Raw genomic sequence first — 20,988 nt, 5'->3', positions numbered from 1 at the left:
ACCTCCCCCCTCTAGTTCTTTATTTTCTTTCTGCCTTTCCCAGAAACTGCCTCTTTTTCTTGCTGTTAATCATCATGGAGTCTCAAACCCTTTGGCATTACAGGCAGCTGAGAGCTTTTACATAGTTCCTCTCTCCTTAGCACTGGAAAGCCTGTGAGCCCAAAACAGTGCTGTATGTCATCAGTGGCTGGCTTTTTTCTTAGAAAATATTCACCATGGTCTACCTTTGCCATCCAGCCCTGTGGTCTTGAATCGACCCATTGCATCAGCCATCACCTTCTTGGTTCTCCACACTGTTGGCATATACATCCCTTTCCTATGTAGCATGTATTTAGCACATGTCACTTCTTCCACAGGTATATATGAATATGTTCAAGTAAAGAAACTAAGTGATCTTTTTTTAATTGGTTATTTTTAATTAATTATTTTATTTATATACGTCCCAAATGTTCCCCTCCCAAAGTTCTTCATCCCATTCACCTCCCCCTTCACCTCTGAGAGAGCACCCCCCAGGAATCCCCCTTTTCCAGGGCATCAAATCTCTACAGGGTTAGGCATTCTCTCCCACTGGGGCCAGACAAGGTAGTCAGTCCAGGCTAGTTGACACTGTTGGCCTTCCTATGGGGTTGCCATCCCCTTTAGGTCCTTCAATCTTTCCCCTAACTCTTCCACAGGGATCCTTGGCCTCCATCCAATGTTTGGCTATAAGTATGTGCAAGCATTTAGCTGCGGTGCAGGTAGAGCTCTCGCTCACTCAACATTGCATGGTTGGGCAGTTGCAGAACTCATTTCAGGCCTGTTCATTTGACCCCTCAGTAAGGCTGAAATCTCCCTCCCTCCCTCCCTTCCTTCCTTTCTTTTTTTTCTCAAGACAGGATACAGAGTTTCTCTGTATAGCCCTAGCTATCCTGGAACTCACTCTGTAGACCAGGCTGGCCTCGAACTCAGAAATAGGCCTACCTCTGCCTCCCCAGTGCTGGGATTAAAGGTGTGCACCACCACAGCCTGGCTGAAATCTCCCCTTTCCTAAGAGCAACACTAAAATTTGCTACAATAAACACAGAAAAATACACTTTGATTGCTAAGTAGTAAAACTAGAGTTTAAATGTAAATTTCCTGGTTGATAAGCCATCCTACCTTCTGAGCAAACAGTCTATTGGCTGCCACGAGAAATCTGGAGAAAGAACAAGGTTAACAAGTTGGGACTGCAATGATGGCTCAAGCCGTAAGAGTGCTTGCTACCCTTGCAGAGTGTCCATATTCAGTTCCCAGCAACCAGGTCATGCAGCTCACTGTACCTTCAGCTCACAGAGATCCAATGCCTTCTTCACACACACACACACACACACACACACACACCAATGTATCACACACACACATACACACCACAATGCACCACACACACACATACACACATACACACATACACACCACAATGCACCACACACACACATACACACACACACACACACACCACAATGCACCACACACACACATACACACATACACACATACACACCACAATGCACCACACACACACACCACAATGCACCACACACACACACACACACACACACACACCATAATGCACATACACCAAAATTAAAAAGTAAAAGAAGCCTAGCAAAACAAACAAAAACCCAAGTTGATCTATTGCTCATAATAACTCCATGAGGGGCCCTGTGAGCGTTTGGAGTGAAACAGTTAGCGTTTGAGATCCAGACAGGACTCAGTAGCAAGTGGAAAACCTCTGAACTGCCTGAAGAGGCCCCTCAGATAAGGCATTGGGTTCTCCAGAAACCTCAAGTGGGTTTACAGTTATTATCACACGCAGTTTAGAATCATCTTTGCACTGTAGCTGAACTTTCCCACATCCTACTTCAAAGTATAGGTGACAGTCACCTGTCTGAAACTGCCGCTTAGAATTCTAGGATGGAGATGAAAGAAGGCGCGTTCTTTGCTGTGTCCACTGTAGGTACAACAGCACGCAGCACACAGTTAGAACTTTACCCATGGTCACTCAATGAAGCAATCGTAAATGTTTCTAAGAAATTTACCAACTCCTATCTACTAGTTTACAAATAAGCCTGTGCCAATCAAGACACAATGATGATTCCATCACATAAGGGGTTTATAATCTCAATTCTGAAATGTCTACCATTGTCAATAAAGGTTGCCATCCTAAAGACTTGCCTCATGCAGAACCTATACTGTGTCTCTTTGCTTCTTATCCTATCTTCATACCTATAACAATCTCAGGATGTGCCACGGCTGATCTCCAAGCCCAGATATAGAAATTGGTACTTAAAGATGCTAAGTCCTCTCCCAAAGTCAGAGCCAGAAGCTGCCACATTTGAGCTTAACTCTGTGTATTAGTCAGGGTTCTCTAAAGAAACAGAAATGGCAGGATAAATATACAGTAAAAGGAGACATAGACACATTAGATTGGCTTATATAATACAGACTGGGAGGTCCAGCATTGGTATCTCACAGCAGAGAGGAAAGAACCTGGTAATTTCTCAGTCTACAAGGCTGGATGTCTCAGCAGTCCCAATCTTTTGATGAAAGCCCCAAAAAGTTTCTAAGGAGCTGATGGCCTTCAGTTCACATTGTCACCTCAGATCTGATCCTAATATCTTCAAAAGAATGCAGCAGAAGCAGCAGCAGAAGCAGCAGCAGCAGTGCAGCTCTGGAAATGAACTAACTCACAAATGAGTTTGACTGTAATCAAGCCAAAAGCAATATATACATTCTTCCATTTCCTTTATCTAGGCTGCCCCTAGAAGGCACTGCCCACCTTTAGGGAGGGCCTTCCAATCTCAAGTAATCTGATCAAGAAAGTCCTTTGCAAGACTTCCCATCAGCCTGACCCTGGAAGCTGTTGTGCCCTGGGCACTCTTGCCTTTCTCAGAGGTCACCAGTTGTGGGCACAGGGGATGTGTCACACAAGTTGTCAGTATTACAGGACCAAGGCAGGAGCAGAAGGAGCACTACTGATGGCCACCTCTCAGTTTTCCCCTAGCAGGCTGAGATCCTCTCCTTCCTCCCCTTCCACTTTCTTGAGGTTTTTATAGGGCCCGGATTCAGTGACACTCCTTCCTGGAAGGTTTCCCAAACATTAGGTAGTTGGGAGTTGGGTCCATCATTCATTCCTTTATGTTCATTTCAGATCTCCTCTCCCCCTCCCTCTCTCTCTTTCTCTCCACCCCCTCCGTGTGTGTGTGTGTGTGTGTGTGTGTGTGTGTGTGTGTCCTGCTGGCATAGCATTTCTCACTCCACATCCCAACCACTGTCCTTTCTACACCCTTGCCTTTGAACGCTACCTGGAGAAGACTTTTATCTTCCCAAGGACATGCACAGTACATGGAATGAATGAGTTTAAGGTAAACCTATGACTGCATGGATCCAGTAAGAGCAGAAGTTTAAGAGGAGTGGGTACTTGTTGAAGCTTCAGAGAAGGGGTCCTCTAAAAGGCTGAACTGGGAGGCATAAGATTAGCATACCAGTGCCTGGCCCTGGGCCTGGATCTGTAAATCACTTACACATCTGCTGAGCTGCTTCCTTATCTATGAAATCAATCTGTGTTTATCTAAAGAAATATCATGTGTAGACATAGTCACAATGATTTATCATTAGCCAGTTATTCTACACTACTGTGACATGAAATTTGGCTCAGGGTATCTATCACAATAAATGAGTCAACAACAATGACAACAACAACGACAAAACCTAAATAACTTAGAACTGAATCTTTAGTCTGTGCTTATTCATTTATTCAGAGCACAGAAATCTGGAATGGGGCTGGGGGTCCCGCCTCCTCGAGCCATCTCTCATTAGCATATTGTAGGAAACCAGAACAAAAGCAGCAACTCTAGTCCAAGCTCCGCCTCATCCCTCTGGCCAGGCAGTTGGCTTTGTTTCTGACATTCCACTTTTTCTTCATTATCATTTCTGTCTGTGTAATTTAAGATGCTTCCGCTAGAGTCACAGAGCCCTGCACTTCTCCCAAGCTGCTATTTGGATGACATCTAGATCGAAGGTTAGCTCTGAACAAGGAAGCCATTAGCAGTACATACGTGTGCTAGGCTATTTGTAATGGATTCCTGTAAATTCCTTTCTGAGAAAGAAGTACAGTGAGGTCTTATCCTATAGTATGAAAGTGGCCTGGTCTAACTTTCCCTGGTTCTTGGGACACTGAAATGAGGGAGTGTTTAGGAAGCCAGCAGAATGCACTGTCCTTTGGGCATAGTCAAGTCTGGCCTCAGACACGGCTGCCATTTGTCTTTTCAGCATCACTGTTAGCAATAGTTGGGAGAGCAAAGCATTCCAGGCAAGTGTTTTATGGTAAAGGTACAGGGATGCAACGAGATCTCCTGCCCTTGCAGGAGGGAGCAAATGCAATAGATAATCCTTCAAACAGGAACCTCAGTGAGTTGGTAAAATCATGCTATATTCCTATTTACAGAAGCAAAATGTCAAAATAAAGAAGTGTGCATGATGCCTATGTCCTTTACCCTAAACAATATGGGGGTCATTTTGTTCCCAGGATGTGGAAATGGCTGCCATTTTGTCCACTGACAGCATGGGCTTCTGCAGAGGAAGAGTGACTGATCAGCCGTTCTCTTTATCCTTGAGTCTACATCTGTTCCCTTCAGCCATTGAGTCCAAGGCTGGGCAGCCTGAATATAGTCAGGGAAAGACTGAATCCCATGACTGTGTTGAGATAGAGCAGATTCATGATGCATGCACCCCAGTGGCCTCTGTGCTTCTCATCTCCATGTAGCTAACTCCTTTCAATCTGTGAGACTGTGGAAGGGCCAGCTAAAGGATTCTCTGAGGAACACTTATTGTCTATTCGTGTAGCATCATATCATGACTGATTTCAATGCTTCTTTTCTCCCCATTACTTGAGCTTTCTGTCTCTCCTACCTTTTCCTTTGTGAGGAATCTCATGTTTCTATCACCTTAAGGCTGGTCCCACTTTGCCCTCCCCAGACTCACATGCATACTGTGCCTCAGCCTCCCCATCCCCACTCAAACTTGTGTTTTCAATTTGCAACGCTTGCTTCTTATTATAATTATCAAGAGAGACTGAATGTGTATGGAGGGGCAGTCATCACTGCCTGCAAAATAGCACGGAATTGTTTGGTTTCCTATGTGTTTGTGCTGGTTAATCTTGACTGTCAACTTAATAGGATTTAAAATCTCCATGGAATAACCTCTGGGCATGTCTGTGAGGGAGTTTCTAGATTAAGTTAATTGATGTGGAAAGAGCCACCCTAAATGGAGATGGCGCAGGTCCACCGCCTGGGGTCTTGTACCGCATAACAAGGAGAAAGCAAGCTGAGCACAGGCATCCACTTCCTGCTTCCTGCTTCCTGCTTCCGGTCCTCACAAGTGCGGTAACCAGCTGCTTCACATTTCCACTGCTGTGACTTCACCACAGTGATCTGCACCCTTGAACTGTCCCAGCAACATATCTAGTAACTAATACAGTGATCTCCTAGGGAGGATGCAGTTTTAAATTTGGCATGATAGTCCTTTTCTTAAGGATGGAAGTTAATAGGCTAGAAATCTCTATAGAGGGAAGGGTGTGGGCTTCATCTAATATTTAAAGTTTCTAATAATGGATGTAGTTCACTTTATAGCCAACATATTACTCTATTTAATCGGCTGCTAAAACTTCGAACGTGTAATGCAGAATAAGTTCTGTGAGCCCAACAAGAGAATCACATGAGCTGTGCACCACTCAGGCAGAAGCATGCTGCCAGGAAAGTCTTGCAGCTGTGAGCTGAGTGATTTACAAGGTTGAGTTGCTGAACTGGTTAACACAGATTTGAAAGCAGCAGGTGGGCAGAGACTAGAGGCAGGGCAGTGGCTGCTGGCAAAGGGGAGGAACAACAGCTGACTGGACTGGAGAGAGGGCCAGGTGGAGAGCACAGCCTTGTCCTTAAGGAGGCTTTCTGCCGACCAAAACAAACACATCACCTCAATCCGGGAGGACTCCACTGGGAGCCCTAATCTACTTCAGTGCCCATGCTGATGATGACCAACCAATTATTCTATGCCTATGATGGACTATGAACCACTCCAGGAAACTAAGGAGAACAGAGAAAATGTGCAAACCATGGCGCTGGACTTTGCAGGTATTTATCACCTATAGTAGGACCACATTCAGCCACAGTGAAGTCTCGTGCATTTACCTCTTTCCACAAGATCCAGGGCATGCATAGAAACTATTAGAAGATTCCCCCTCCCCCCACCAAAAATAATTAAAATTCCTCATCTTCTTATAAAAGAAACCACTGAGCATTTTCTCAAAGTTCCTGTTTCTTCCCAATGCTTAAGAGGGAGGTATTTCAGGAAGCTGACCTCATAAAATTCACGTGACTGTTTGTCTGTGCAGCTTAAGATGCATTCAGTTAAGACCTCAGGCCAGGGCAGGGTTTAGAAGCTGACAGAACTGTGGCCTGAGATGTAGTTTGGCATAAATTGGTTTGTCCTTTTGCTGTGAACTTGTGGATTGAGGAGTTCACACAGCCTGTGTGTTTTCCCCATGGAGCCAAGGTAGTTATGGGTCATTAGACAGAATGAGACTTGAATTGTGAGACCCATCAGAAGCCTCCAGGCTCATTGTTGTGCCTAATTTGTTTGAGCAGTTCAGTAGTTTTATTATATGAAGCCAGCCATTCAGGATGGAGAAGCCTGATGGCCTCAGTCGTTTTTGGAAGACGAGCTTATGGTGCTGTCTCTGGGGCTAGACTTCCTTGAGAAAGGAGCTCCAAAAGCTTCTGGATAGGCATCAGATGGGCTTTGTGCTGACTGATGATCAGGACAGTTAGACAAACAGTGACAGCCAACAGTCCTAGGACGAGGAAGAATTCCATATAGTGAGATGCCAGTGTTAATTGTCAGTTTGGAAGAATCTAGAATCATCTGTGAAATGGGCCTCTGGGAATGTCAGGGGCAGATTATGATTACTGCATTAATTGAGAAAGGAAGAGTGCCCATTGTGGGTGGAACCATTCCGTGCCTGAGATTCTAAACTTTGTAAATAAGAGAAGAAGGGCTGAGCAGTTATATCCATCCATCATCCTCTCCTTCCTGCCAGTGCTGTAATGTACTTCCTCCAGCCCCTGCTGCTTTGACTTCCTGACCATGGTGGTTATACCTCTGAAGGTGAACCGGGATAAACCTTTTGTCCCTTAAGTTGCTTTTGTCAGAGATTTTTAATCATAGCAACAGACATAAAACTAAGGCATCCACAGACTATAGAAAATATAGGTGAGCATTAGGTACAATAACAATCTCCTACTTGTAGATCAGTCATATCCTAATAAGGGAACTCAAAATCTCTAAGGCTTCTGCCTGTCCTGGCATTCTAGGTCTCAATAGCAAATGGAAATAGGAACTTTGCTAGTGTGTAATATATAACAAAATACACAACTGAGTGAGATGAATTCTGGTTAATTTATGATCCAGAGACCTGAGTGTGTACATGTAGTCTCTGGCCAAAGGGAAGTGATGATAAATACTTGGGACATTTGTCCTGGAAGAGAGGAAACCTTATCTCCTGTCATACATGAACCTCAGCTGAGAGCATCAAAAATCAGTGAATTTGTGCTGACCTGATCCACAGCGTACATCTGTATCTGGTACGTTTTCTTTTCTAGAATCTTTACTTTGAAAGAGTTCAGACATCCAGGCTACAGCTTTTAAATGTCATTTGCTTTTCTGGTTGGTGTATTTTAAATAGGGGAACTGAGTCCTAGTGACTGAATACAGTTTTCCATGCATTAGGTGGTACCAAGAAAGCCTGACTATTTCCCTTGTTCTCTTCCATGAGGCCCCAGCTTTTGCTCCAAATCTTCCAGTACTTGGCTCTATTCATCAAAATCACCCGCTAAAGTTCTTAATTAGTTTGACAAATCAGAAAATGCTTTCCGAGTGTCTTCTGTGGCCAGTGATTTCCTTCACAGAGCTAAAGGATAGTAACAGGTAGTGCCACCCTCCCCACCAGCCCACTTTCTATGTCTATGACAAACACCAGAGCCAAAAGCAACTTGCAGAAGAAATGGTTTGTTTCAGCTTAGAACTCCCAGGTCACACTCCATCACTGAGGGAAGTTCGGGCAGGAACTCACCTGGATGCAGGAGCTGATGCAGAGACCATGGAGGGATCCTGCTCACTGACATGTTCTCTCTGACTTGCTCAGCTTCCTTCCTTATATAGCCCAGAACCACCCGCCCAGGGGTAGCACTGTGTACAATGAGCTGGACCCTCCCACATCAATCATTATTCAAGAAAAGTCTCCACAGACCTGTTCAGACTGACAGAATCAATGCCTCAAACTAAGCCCCACCCCTTTTCCAGATGACTCTAGCTTATATCAATTTGGCAAAAATTAATCAACAAAATGTCCTAAGGCCACACAATACGGTGAATCTGGACAATGGGGACTCCTAATACAAATTCCTCAAGACATATATAAATTGTGTTACAGTCAGCTTTATGTGTCCAGAGGTTTCCAGTCCTCAGTGCAACAATCATAGACCAAAAATATTTAGGGAAAAAAGATATTTGCACCCAACACCTTTCTTCTCTAGTCATTATGTCACTGTGACCACCATGAACGCAGCATTTACATCATGTAGGTAATCTAGAGCTGACTTACAAGTATGAGGGGAGATCTGTCTGGGTTGTATGCAAATGCCATGCCATTTATATAAATAACTTGGGCATCCATGGATTTGGGCAACTGTAGGGAGACTTGGAGACAGTCAATGAGTGCTAAGAAGCAACTGGGCACACTGGCTTTTAGAAAAAGACTTTAAAGTTTCCCTGAGGGAATATGCATCCCAGAGTTCCATCAGGTACTTCACAGGTCATTGTCTTTCTTTGTGATATGTCCCTGTCAAAGAATCCATAACTGAATCTGAAAATAAAATAGCTCAGAACAAGAAAGAGGCTCAAAGTCAAAACTAACCCTCACTTCACAGTGCACAGAGGACAACAGAGAAGTAGAGATCTGCAAAGAATGGAGGGTGTTTTTAAGACCTGGATTACTTGTTATGGTCCTGCTGTTGAAGCTGGGCACCTATCCAGCCTCTATGGATTTGTCAAATGATGGCTAATTCCTGTCTGCTTCTCTCAAAGCAGCTATTAAAAGAATCCTATGTGATCACATTGATAAAAAAAAAACACTCTAGAAAAAAATGTGAAGTACCCTGCAGAAGTAGAATATTAACTGTGAGATATTAAAGTCTCAAGTCATTTCTCTGGTTGTCAACTGAGAAAGAGGGGAAATCACAAGTTCTGTCAGCAGCATTCAGAAGCTTCGCTACTTCTTCAATTCCTTTAGCAGGGTCCTGCAGCTGATGTTTCCTGTAAATTTCCTTGACTTTAATGAGAACTGAGTCAAGCACAACCTTACACGATTAAAAGGGAAATCATGGCCAGCTCAGGAGCTGCTGAAGAGAAGTAGTCTGCTCTCAAGTCGTGATGGCTACTCTATCATCTACTGCATTATTGGTAGCCCTCAGTGAAGAGTCCAGGAGCAGTAGCCTCAACATCTTCTGGAAAGATAGCAGAAAAGCAAATTCTCAAGCCCCAGACCTTATCAACTTAGAGGCTCTGAAGACAGGACCTGGCCAGCAAACTATTTTCTAGCAAGCCTCCAGCGAAAGCTATGTGTGTGCTTGTGTTAGTATGTGTATACATGTGCACATGTGTGAACATGCTTAAAGAAGTCACAGGACAACCTCAGGAATTCTTCAGGTGCCTTTTATATTTATTTTTAAGACAAGATCTCTCACTGAGCTGGAACTCAATGTCTAGGCTGGGATCACTGGCCAGCAAGATCGAACATACCATCTATCTCTGACTCCCCAGCACTGAGGTTTCCAGCACACACTGCCACATCCAGTTTTGTTTTGTTTTGTTTTAAGAAATGGATTCTGAACACGCATGGAAGGCAGGCACCTGAGTGCCTGAGCTCTCCCCTCAGCTCTTCCATGGAAAATCTGGCAGCCCGATCAGAAATATGAGCTGAAGACCATGACCAGAAGGGATCTCCTCCATTATGACTCTGACTATACTTTTTAAAAATGCTGTATTTTTTTTATCATTTGTATATGCTGGTGGTTGAGTGGTGTGTGCACATGTGTGTAGGTAGGTGATTATGATGGCCAGGGAAGGACATCAAATCCCCTGAGGCAGGAGTTACAGGTGGTTGGAAGTTGTCCGGCATGAGTAGAAAACCCAAGTCCTCTAAAGGAGTAGCACATGTTTTCAGCTACTGATAACCTCTCCACCTCTAAATATGGCTGGCTATTATTTAAAAAAAAAAAGAACAGGCCTCAAATTCCATGAGAACCTTGCACACGTGTTGATAGCAGAACATGGACTTTTGGACACCAATGTTAGCCAGCATGGTCGATGTAGTCCAAAGCATTGTAAAACAGAACTAAAGTTAAGCTTTTCTCTTTTAGTATGATTTATCTTTTTTTCCTATGGATGTCTAGTGTGTGTGAGTGCACATGTGTGTGGTGTTTGTGAAAGCCAGAAAAGCACATTGGATCCCCAAGAGCTGCAGTTACAGGCAAGTGTGAGCTGCCCAGTGTGGGTGCTCAGGGCTGAACTCAGATCTCTGAAAGAACAGTCAGAATTTAACTGCTGGACCATCTCTCCAGACCCTCCAAATAGGATTGCTAAGGTTGATTAAAAACAGAGCTTGGTCTGTCTCCAACAATGCAGCTGTCTCAAAAATGTATAGATATCTGCATCGCCCTCAGCTGCTACAGAGAGCTAACAGGGCCAGGTTCAGCCACACGTGCTTACAAGTTGCCCACATAGCTAGTTCTTTCCCGAGCTCTGAAATTAAGGATGGTAATGATGAAAATGAAATAAAAATAGTGTTTACTGAGCATTTAAACACTGCTTTAAAGTGATTCTCCCATGCTAATATTACCGGTTTCCTTTTTCTTTATAACTTAACCTATTTACTATACTGTGTCTTTGCAGGGCTCTGGTAATACAATTGTGGACACAATCACTTCTCTCTCTTCAAAGAGTTCATACTCAGATCTGAGGGGGGGAAGTCTCTTCCTGCTTCAGACTGTATTGCTTTCAGAGGATGAAATACCTCGAATACTCTATCTCTGAGGAGAAAAAAGTCCCGAGATATAGGCCTTTGAAGAAGTAGGGGAAGAAGTAGGGGATCATTGTAGTTTGGTGAAACTGAGGTTCAAGTTGATTGTGAGACTGTACCTCAGATCACACAGCTCATCAGTGGGTGGGTTTAAATTAGAATGCAGGCTATTTCAGCTTCAAAGCCCTTGTTCTGTAACCATCAAGTGTAGAGCAGAAAATAAGTTTCAACAATACTGTCAGTTATGATAAATTGGTCATGGCTTCTAAAGATGCTGATGGCAAGGGTTCTGTGAACTTGACTGGACTTATCTGGAAAGAATCCCACAACCAGTCAGTGATGTTAGGTCGGACTCAGGTGCCAGATTGGGGGGATGGGGTAGGGCACTAATATGAGGCATGTGCTGAGCTTGCACAACAGAACACAGCCTCTAGGACTCAATCCATAGATGTTGAGAGCCACCCTTTCACATGTTGTTTTTCATGACAGGATTTTTCTGTATACCCTGACTGTCCTAGAACTTGCTCTGTAGATCAGACTGGCCTCGAAATCACTGTGATCTACTTGTCTTTGCCTCCACAGTGCTGGGATTAAAGGTGTGCGCCACCACTGCCCGGCCCAGGCCCAGAAAATCTGCTCCAGGGACATCCCTAACAGGGCAGAAGGTTGCTGATTGGCTGCAGCTTCAGCTGTGTGTGAGCATTTGCTCTCTGGAGCGGCTGCCGCTTTGTTTGCAGCCTGCTCTGATGGTAGTGTGCCCCACAGAGCCCACAGCCCTGGCCCTTTTGTTTTAACAGCAGCTGTGCTTCCGTTTGGTCTGAGTGCCTCTGTACTGGACCCTCTGAGCACGCCCCTCAACTTGCCCTGTCTTTGGAGATAGCCAAGCCCCTTGCATTTCTTTGAGAATCACTGACAGTTCCTCTTTGAAACTCCTTACTCAGTGATTCTAAGTAAGTGTGTCAAGTTGACAATTGAAACCAGCCGTCACAGGTGGGACCCAGACATATATGCATCTACTATGCTCCTCTTCAGAGTAGCTCACACCAGCCTGGATAAGAGAGAGAGTGATTCCAGAAGGAGATGCCACATGATAGATCCTCCTGTTTAGATTTATTAGTCTGATGTTAGATGTGCTCTTAGCAGGCTCATCAGATACAGAAAACTTTCCATGGTGCATTATGAAACCAGTAAACAGACTGCTGTCATAGTAATAATAATCACCTAGAAACCAACAAGAAAACAGATTCGATAAAGCTAGCCAGTGTCTGGAAATAGCTTCTGGACAAATTTCCTTTGCCAAAAGTTGCTGTCTCTTCTTCTCCTTGCCTCCCTGTCACATCAATCTGTTCTAAGTGCCTGTCACCCTAGACAGTTGACATGACTGGTGCTTTGTCTTGCTCTCTTTACCTACTCATTTGGAGTTGAAAAGATCAGCCCTCCCAAATGTGAGAGCTATTTGTATGCCAAGACAGTTGTATGCCACAAAGTCATGTCACCCATAGTGATGTGACACTCCTAGGTCCTCTGTTTTCAGTAAGTCCCTTTGTAGGTTAGAGTGGCATTGCGATTGGCCGGCAGTGATTCTCACACCACAGTGGCCATTTTCCCCTTCTCCTTCTTCCAATACCCACTTGCCCATATGTCTTCTCATTGCCCCTTAGAGACCTCCTACTTGCCTTCAGCTGTCAGCTTGACAGCCCAGAGTGATCTGTGGAGTTTCAGGTGAGATCACTGTGATCAGATTGGTCTATATGCATGTCTTTGAGACATTTTCTTAAGAGTTAAGTGATGTAAGAGGGATCAGCCCACCATGAGCTGTAACATTCCTAGGCAGGGAGGCCTAAATGGGAAAAGAAAGCTTAGTGAGCAAACCAGTAAGCAGTATTCCTCCGTAGTTTCTGCTTTGGCTCTTGCTAGAGTTCCTGCTCTGACTTCCTTCAAGGACAGACTGACCTGGAAGTGCAAACTAAGTAAATTAACCCTTTCCTGGGTTGCTTTTGGTCTTGATAGTTTCACAGCAGTAGGAAAGCAAACCAGAATAAGTGCAGATGGAAGAAGGGGAGGAGGCAGAGGCTTTGAAACTCACTGACCTTATCTTAATTTGGAAAGCAATATTTGACAGTTCTACGGATTAGAACACTCCTCTCTGGTTATCTCCACTGTCCAGAGGAAAAGCAACCATGATTCTGTCTTTCCTAGAAACGCTACTCAGAGACTCACCAAGATAGTGAAGACAATAGTAGTGCGTAGAAGATTCTCTGTCACATAGCCACAGAAGGACTTCACTTTTACTCAGCCTTACCAGCTTAAATAGTGATAAGGGGACCTGTAATAATGACTCCTGTGTACTTCTGAACACAAACCCCATAGGAACATGTACTAAAATCACTGAAGAATCTGGGTTAAGCTCCCATGATGCATAGAAAGAGACAGAGGATTACTTAAAGGTTATAGTCAATGCTTGTATACTGAGGCTTAGTAGCCCTTATGGCTACCGATCCCTCCATGCAGAAGAGAATCCCCAAAGTCAGTTTAAGAAGGTGACCTTGGGGGCTGGAGAGATGGCTCAGCAGTTAAGAGCACCGACTGCTCTTCTGAAGGTTGTGAGTTCAAATCCCAGCAACCACATGATGGCTCACAACCATCCATAATGAGATCTGATGCCCTCTTCTGGGATGTCTGAAGACAGCTACAGTGAGCAGGGCAGGAGGGAGAAAAAAAAGTGTCTGTAGACAGCTACAGTGTACTTACATATAATAAATAAATAAATAAATCTTTAAAAAAAAAAGAAGAAGAATAAGGTGACCTTGTCATCTGGGCAGCTTATCTGCTTTCTTTATCCCTGCTAGGCAGATAGATCTGTGTCCCTAGACCTCGGCTGATTTTTAAGCAGAACCAGTGCTGAGGCTTAGGCCTGTGCTGTTTTTCACCCCATTCTGCTCCTTTTGTTCTTCCATGTGGGGCTGATTTCTTTTCTATTCCACAGACTGAGATGCAGCTCCCCAATTTGGAGGGCAAGGGAGTAGCCCAAGGCTGTGGGCAAGTCCTAGTGAGATCCAATGCCCCCTCCAACTTCAACCGTGAACACTATGCATGGATTTGAGAAAGGCTCCTTCCTTGTCCCAGAATTTGCAACTTTCAACAGTTTAGCATTTCTAAGGAGCCTTTCCAGCTCAGATACACTGGGCCTCAGTGGGGAATGGAATTCTGGGTGGAACTACACAGAGGGCAAGGCAGCCTTTGCAGCTGACTTGACTCCCTCTACAGCATCAAGCACCTAAAGGGGCTCTGCAGGCAATATGCTTGTCCTAGAACTCTGCCCCCACAGCACTCACTGTGATGGGAGAGTGGGCAGAGGAAAACAGTTTACAGACATTCCAGTGCACGGCAGCACGTTCTGTGTGCTCTCAGCAAAGTACAAATGATTACAGGGTCTGAAACAGAGAGAAATCGTGTTTATGAAAAGTCAGACTAAGACTTCACAGCATTTTGGATAAACCTTGAAAGAGAAAGAAGCGAGACAACACACAGTCAGGTTTCCATGGCAACAGTACTGAGCGTTAACGCGCTGGCTGCTACACTGAGTGCTCTGTGCACGGTGCTTCATTTACTCCACTCGGTCTTTGGAGATTCTGCCCGTGATTATCCCCATTCCTTATATAGAAATCAAGGCATAGACTGGCTAAGACTTAGGCTCGTACCACAAGCAAAGCAGGTGCCAGGATTTAGATGCTAGTGGTCTAGGGCCTGGTCCTGTGCCCTCGTGCAGTGGTCCCCACAGAAGCAAGACCACAGAGCCTGAACTGAGGAAGGCTTGGCTCTGTGGCATTTGGAGAGCAGGGTGGGGTGAGCCACAGCGTGCTGGCTCTTGGATCTGCTCTCCCCAGGTCGAACATCTTTTATTTACTTTCCAGCTGGCAACGTGCAATCCAGAATGTCAGTGCAGTTTGAACTCATCTGTAGCCTTTGAGAGAAAGAACTGGGGTCTGAGTCTTAGCCCCCAGATTTAATATAGACCTTGTCAATTTGGTTTCAGTAGAATTGACTTATGTAGAAGTCATGCTGGGAGCTGGTCAGGCTAGAAGCATCTTTCTGTAAAGAAATAGACTCATCTCGGGAGAGTCTGTGTAGTGAGGTATGTTATCAATATCTGACAGCTATCAGATGGAGCTGGGCCTCATGGTGTGCCCAGCTTCCAAAGGGACTGGTAGGGAGGCTGAAGGGAAAGGCTACCAGCTGGGGACATCATGGAAGACACAGGTGCTGGGGGCTGAGCTTCAGCACTGAGACTGTCACCTTGTGTCACTAGTCCACAGTTTTATGTTTTGTTTTGTTTTGTTTTGTTTAAAAAATTCTATAAATGTATAAGAGTACTTTATGGCATATCTTTGATTCTGGCAACTTAAAAATGCACAAGCGATTGTTTTGAGCAGAACTTTAACTACAGTCATCTCTAAGCTCACTGCCGGAAGCTACATGTGGTCCTGCGATTTTCTACTCACGACAGAGGTAGAAATTTTTTTTCAGCTTTGCTGATATCTTTCTGAGCAGCCAGATGCTGTCCTCTGCAAAATAATGACAAAGACACAGGAGCTGCTGCAGCCAAAGACACAGAAAAGTCCCTCAACCGAGCCAGGGCCTGAGCTAAGAACTGGGTTTGACTCTCAGCAGCATGGTAAGAGAACGTGACCATAATTCCCATACACCGAAGAGGAAGCCAAGGCTGCAGTTACTAATTAATTTTCCCAGTGGACAAACCCAGTTTAGCCACCCCTAACCCCAGTGCTCAGAATCCCTCCAGTGTAGTAACAGGGGAAGGCACTAAGAGATGAGTTCCATGTGGCTTTTCAGTCTCGGGTGTCATCTTAGAAAATGATTGTTTTGTTTATAGAGGTCAGAATCTTTCTTTCCCAGGAACAAAGGATGCTGGGATCTAATGTAAGAGCATGAGGTGCAAGATATCACTTTCCAAAGCGTACCTGAATCAGGCAAGCAATGACACGCACGTCTCTATGGGAGTAGAGAGGACCATTTGGGAACAGAAGCTCATGTCATCTGCCTCCCCTGTCATCTGAGAGCTGGCTATTGCACAATGAACCCCTGACCTCTGCCCAGCTCATTCAATGACCCTTGCCATAGAAAATAAAAGTACCCCCATAGCAGGTGTCACCGGCAGCAGTCCAGCAGAGCACAGTAACTGGCTGCACCTACCAACCTGGCCCAGAAGATATCTGAGTTACCAGAGTTACTAAGGTCAGAGCCTGAATCCTGAAAGCCATGAAGAGCTAGGCCTGCACCTCTACCCTCAATAAACAAGTGAAAGAGACACAAAATAATGAGGGCAAAATCAGGGGATTTAGTCAATATGGCTGGATTAGGGAGAGAAACTAATAAAGAGATCCAGTGATCCCCCACCCCCAAATCTATACTTGGGGTCCCGACATGAGGTTTGGACTTACATAGAAAAGTGCTGTACAGAACTAAGCAGTCCTAGTCAAGGTGTGGTCCCACCCATCATTGATCCATCATTCTCTGAACTCTAGGATCTCCTTCGAGATGGTCTGGTAACTGACAACTGTGCAAAATATCTTCCTGGGAACTTTCCCCCTCGCTAGCACCAGGGGTGTCAGCCTTTTCTTTCACCCAGCATGATTACTGGGGAAATTCCAATTCTTTGGAGCAGACTATTTCAATAGTCTGATTGCTTAAAGGAGGGCACAGATGTCTCTCTTTAGAATAGTGTCCCTCCTGCCAGGACAGTGACATCTCTGCCCTGAGCACAATGAAGCCCTGAGAACTAAGAAAGATTTGAAGGCACATAGATGCCCTTAAAGATAAGATGGGAGGCTAATGTAAGATGCTAAGTACCACAGTGGAACTCTCAACAACCCACTTTGGGTAGAGAGGGATGGACAATCAGGACACAATTAACTCATACACAGGAGGAGGTACTAAGTGCTCTGACAGAGGGTCAGGCTAAGAGCTCTGGGTACCCACAACAGGAAGGGCTGATTCTGACTGGGGCTCTCAGAAGACCTAGTATATAAAACAGGCTTTGAAGGAGCAAAGGGAAAAGTTAGTGGTGAAACTCCTGCCAGAGGAGTAGTTTGCTGATTTTGAAATTAGGCTGGTGGTGAGCATGAGATTGAAGTTCACACTGGCCTGATTTGGGTTCCCAGGCCTGCCTGCCTTGTCTATAAAGCCTTCAGTGATTTTTTTTTATTATTATTATTTTGGTCTCAGCCTGAGAACATGGCTTAGGAAGTAAAGTGTTTCCCTTGCAAGCATAAAGACATGGGTTCAATCCTTAGAACCTACATATAAAGCTGATATGATATGGTGGTATTTATTTATAATGCAGTGCTGGGGAGATCAGAAACAGGGGGATTCCCCAGGCTTGCCTGTCTGCTGATATAGCCTAACCAGTGAATTCTAGACCAATGAGAGATCCTGTCTTAAAAACAATGACAAGGCGATGAAGTGACAGCTCTTGAGAAACAGCACCTGAGTCTGATTTCTGGCTTACACACACACTCACACACACACACACACACACACACCCTCATTCTTTTCATTTGCACATATAGATCCACATATATTCTGCTGGATGTTTAAGATTGCTATGGATAGTAAATACATTAACAATGAAATGCAGATGTTTAAGGAATGTGCTTAACTGCTCTTGTTGTCTATATTATTGCTGTTACCAATGCACTGAACTTCAAGTCAGTCTTTTGGGGTGACTTGTGAGGCTAACCAGTCACTCTTTAGACCAGACACTTTACAAAGTTGACTCAGTGCTCTCAGAACAATGTGTCTGTGTTTTCTCTCATCCCAGATCCTTGGGTGAGCATTTTTGCAACTCTTGGTCATCACTGTGGTTTTTGAACAAGGTCTATTGAGATTTGGGGGAGGCATTCAGGATGCTATGCTACTGTCTTGTTTTGTTTTTCTGATTTCTTCATATAGTAAGATCTGCCTTGGAAGGTATTCTCTTTGGGGTATCTTCAACCCCAACAGCAAGCACATAAGCACCACCAGCATAGTTAGTTAGCTTCTAGGTAAGAGCCCTTGTCCTGGCCACAGCCTGACTTCACTTGGTTGCTCCTGCCTATGCTACTGGGAACCATTTCAGAGCCCTGGAACCTGGGGGAACCATGACCAAACAAGGACAGTATTCAGCCAACAAGGACCTTCAAGGCCCAGAAACAAGAAATACTTTCTCAAGACAGACAAACACAGATTGCCTGACCAGCCCAAGTGTCCTGACACAGGTCAGCATTCCTCACAGATCTGCGTGTCCTGGCCAGCTTTTCCCGCCTTCTGCCTTCTACAGACTAGGGCTCCAATGAAATCTAAACTCTTTTTTCTTCTTGTAGTCTGTCCCACACCCCCCTTCCTCCCTGCTCTGAGTCAAGCTGGAAACCACAGCCTTCCTGGAAGCCCCCACTCTGTAAGCAGCTTCTGCTTCTAAGGGCACCCTTGAGATGCATCTCACAGAACCTTGAGACGCTCCAGGGGCCTTCACAGCTTGGGTCCCCGGTTTATAGCTAATAAAGCACTACAGCTGGAGATGCATTCAACTCTCTCCACAGCATGGGGGCGGAGGAGAAAGCGGGGAGTGTTGACTTTCAGGGTTTAGCTTCTGCTCTCCTGACACCACAGGTATCAATACATTTCATATCACATGGCAACTCTGGTCAGGTGTGCAGACTGGACAGCAGATTTTGAGGCTGCATAGGGGCTCTGTGGGAAGCCATGGCAGGAAGGAATGGTGAGATACATGGTGGGAAAGGATGGCAGGACAGAGTGCTGAGATGCTGCACAATGGAGGACAGGGTACAGCAAGTCTGTGTATGGATTTGCATAGTCTACCTTCCTGCCTTGGACTTCTGAAAGTGTTTGTGTCCCTTAAGAGCCCCGCCTTGGCAGTTGGCTCTGACCCTTCCTCTTGAGAAGGAGCAGCTCTTCTGCGGTCACAGGGACTTCAGTGCTACAGCTCAGCACACATCCCTTCCTCTTTACTGGTGATTTGAAAGCTGTCTCCCTCCTACCACTAGAACATTGTTCACCACAGCAGAGTTTACTTCTCTTGTATTGGACATGGAATCAGTGAGCTAATTATTCAGAAAATGTTCACGTATTAGACATGCCGCAAGGTGACTGATGTACACAGTGGTGAGGCCCCTCCGCATGCGGGTGTGAAGGGTAGCTGTTCCATCTGCTTGTCTGCCTGTACTTCAGTCTCTTTTGTAAAACTACAACAAAAACAGTGTGGACCCTCTAGGCCTGCTACAAATTTGAAAAATTAATGAATACAATATGTACTGCCTGTTACTCAGTGTTAAAGGGTTCATAACATGCCAGTAACCAGGTGAATATAAATAATGACAATAGATACCACTGTGGACCACTGTGCCTTCTGTTGTTGTATGGTATAGGTAGCCATGTGGTCCAGGGCCTCCAGGAGACCCTCATATGTCTAAGATCCTTAAAAGAAATATGGAAGGAAAATATTAATGGCAAATACAAGTCCAGTGTTGATAAGTGCATGGCTGAGGTGCCAGTGTATACCCAGGGCTTCTGTGAGCTGGAGGTCACATTGCAGTGTCTTTCCCAGGAGCCTCACTTGAGGACATAGCTGACTCTGAGCACTGATTGGCTCAAAACGCTGAAGGGAAAGCAGTGTCATCTCGTGTCTACAACAAGGCAAGTGTGCACTGCCCACGTAGCTTTCCTGCACTCAGAGCAGCCCCACATCTGTGTGCGGTTCCACGGCTCTAGTATCCAGCTTATAGCCAGACTTGCCTCTACTTTATACATCTGGGAGGCCAAGGATGAGGTAGTTGTATTGCTGGAAAAGAGTCACCTCAGAACAAGGAAGTGGCTTCTGTGGGAAGATAGACAGTGGTATGGCAGGGTGGGAATCATGTGGTACGTGTGGAAGGAAGGGTCAGTAATGTGTAGCTCTATGTCTCTGTGGAACTCAGAGAGGAAAGAACATGAAATAAGGCGCTCGCAGAGCTGGGGTCTAGACATGCCTGGGTTGCGCTGCCTTCCTACAAAGGAACAGCATTCTTTTCTTAAAGGAGGAAATGGTGTGTACACTCTGTGGTTTGCCTGCCACTTACTGTACTTCTCAAGGCCAGTGACTGGACTATATTGGCAAAGAAGGCTAAAAGAGGGGGGGAAGCTCTGCCAAGGTTGGGGTTCAGCTCACTGGTAGAGAGCTAGCTTGCCTAACACTTGGAAACTCCATGTTTGATGCCGCCACATATTTTAGCGTAAAAGGAGACACTTACTCAACAAGCCAACCACTCTGGTTGAGTGTGAGGAGGATTCTCTTTTCTGCTCCTATGAGTCCCAGAGACCTGCACTCCTTCCACCCTGTTGTGCCACCTTTTCCTGGGGACAGGTGAACATCTATCCATCCCAGAGAGAAAGCGCCAAGGACAGACCAAGGAAACGATTCCACCCAGGTCTCCCTTAGTAAGTTAATGAGTTTATTGAGGTTATAGGAGCATGGGCGAGGGCTTACTCCCGGGCACATTGCGATGGTTTTAATTATACACTTGACACAGTCTAAAATCATCTTGGAAGAGTGCCTCAATGAGTGGTCAGCTGGGCTGTGGGTATGTCTTTCTGGTATCGTCTTGATTACCTTAATTAATATGGGAGGATCCAGCCTGAAAGTGTGCTACGCCATTCCGTTATACAAGAGCAGAGACAGCCGGCTGAGCACTAAGCAAGCACACTTCATTCCTATCTGTTTCTGACTGTAGGGGTGATGTTACTAAACATTTGAAGTTCTTCCTGCCTCTGCTGTGATGAGCTGTAAC

General features: G+C 45.1%; 1 protein-coding gene across 4 annotated transcripts in view; it reads left to right on the top strand.

Moving 5' to 3' along the window:
• Positions 1-20,988, top strand: part of Gria1 (glutamate ionotropic receptor AMPA type subunit 1) — a 319,911-nt gene that overhangs the window by 124,277 nt on the left and 174,646 nt on the right. The gene's annotated exons all lie outside the window — the stretch shown is intronic.

Source organism: Apodemus sylvaticus, chromosome 10, assembly GCF_947179515.1.
Source record: "Apodemus sylvaticus chromosome 10, mApoSyl1.1, whole genome shotgun sequence".
Lineage (NCBI taxonomy): Eukaryota > Metazoa > Chordata > Mammalia > Rodentia > Muridae > Apodemus > Apodemus sylvaticus.
Note: the sequence above shows the minus strand (reverse complement) of the source record. Positions and strands in the feature narration are given on the sequence as shown.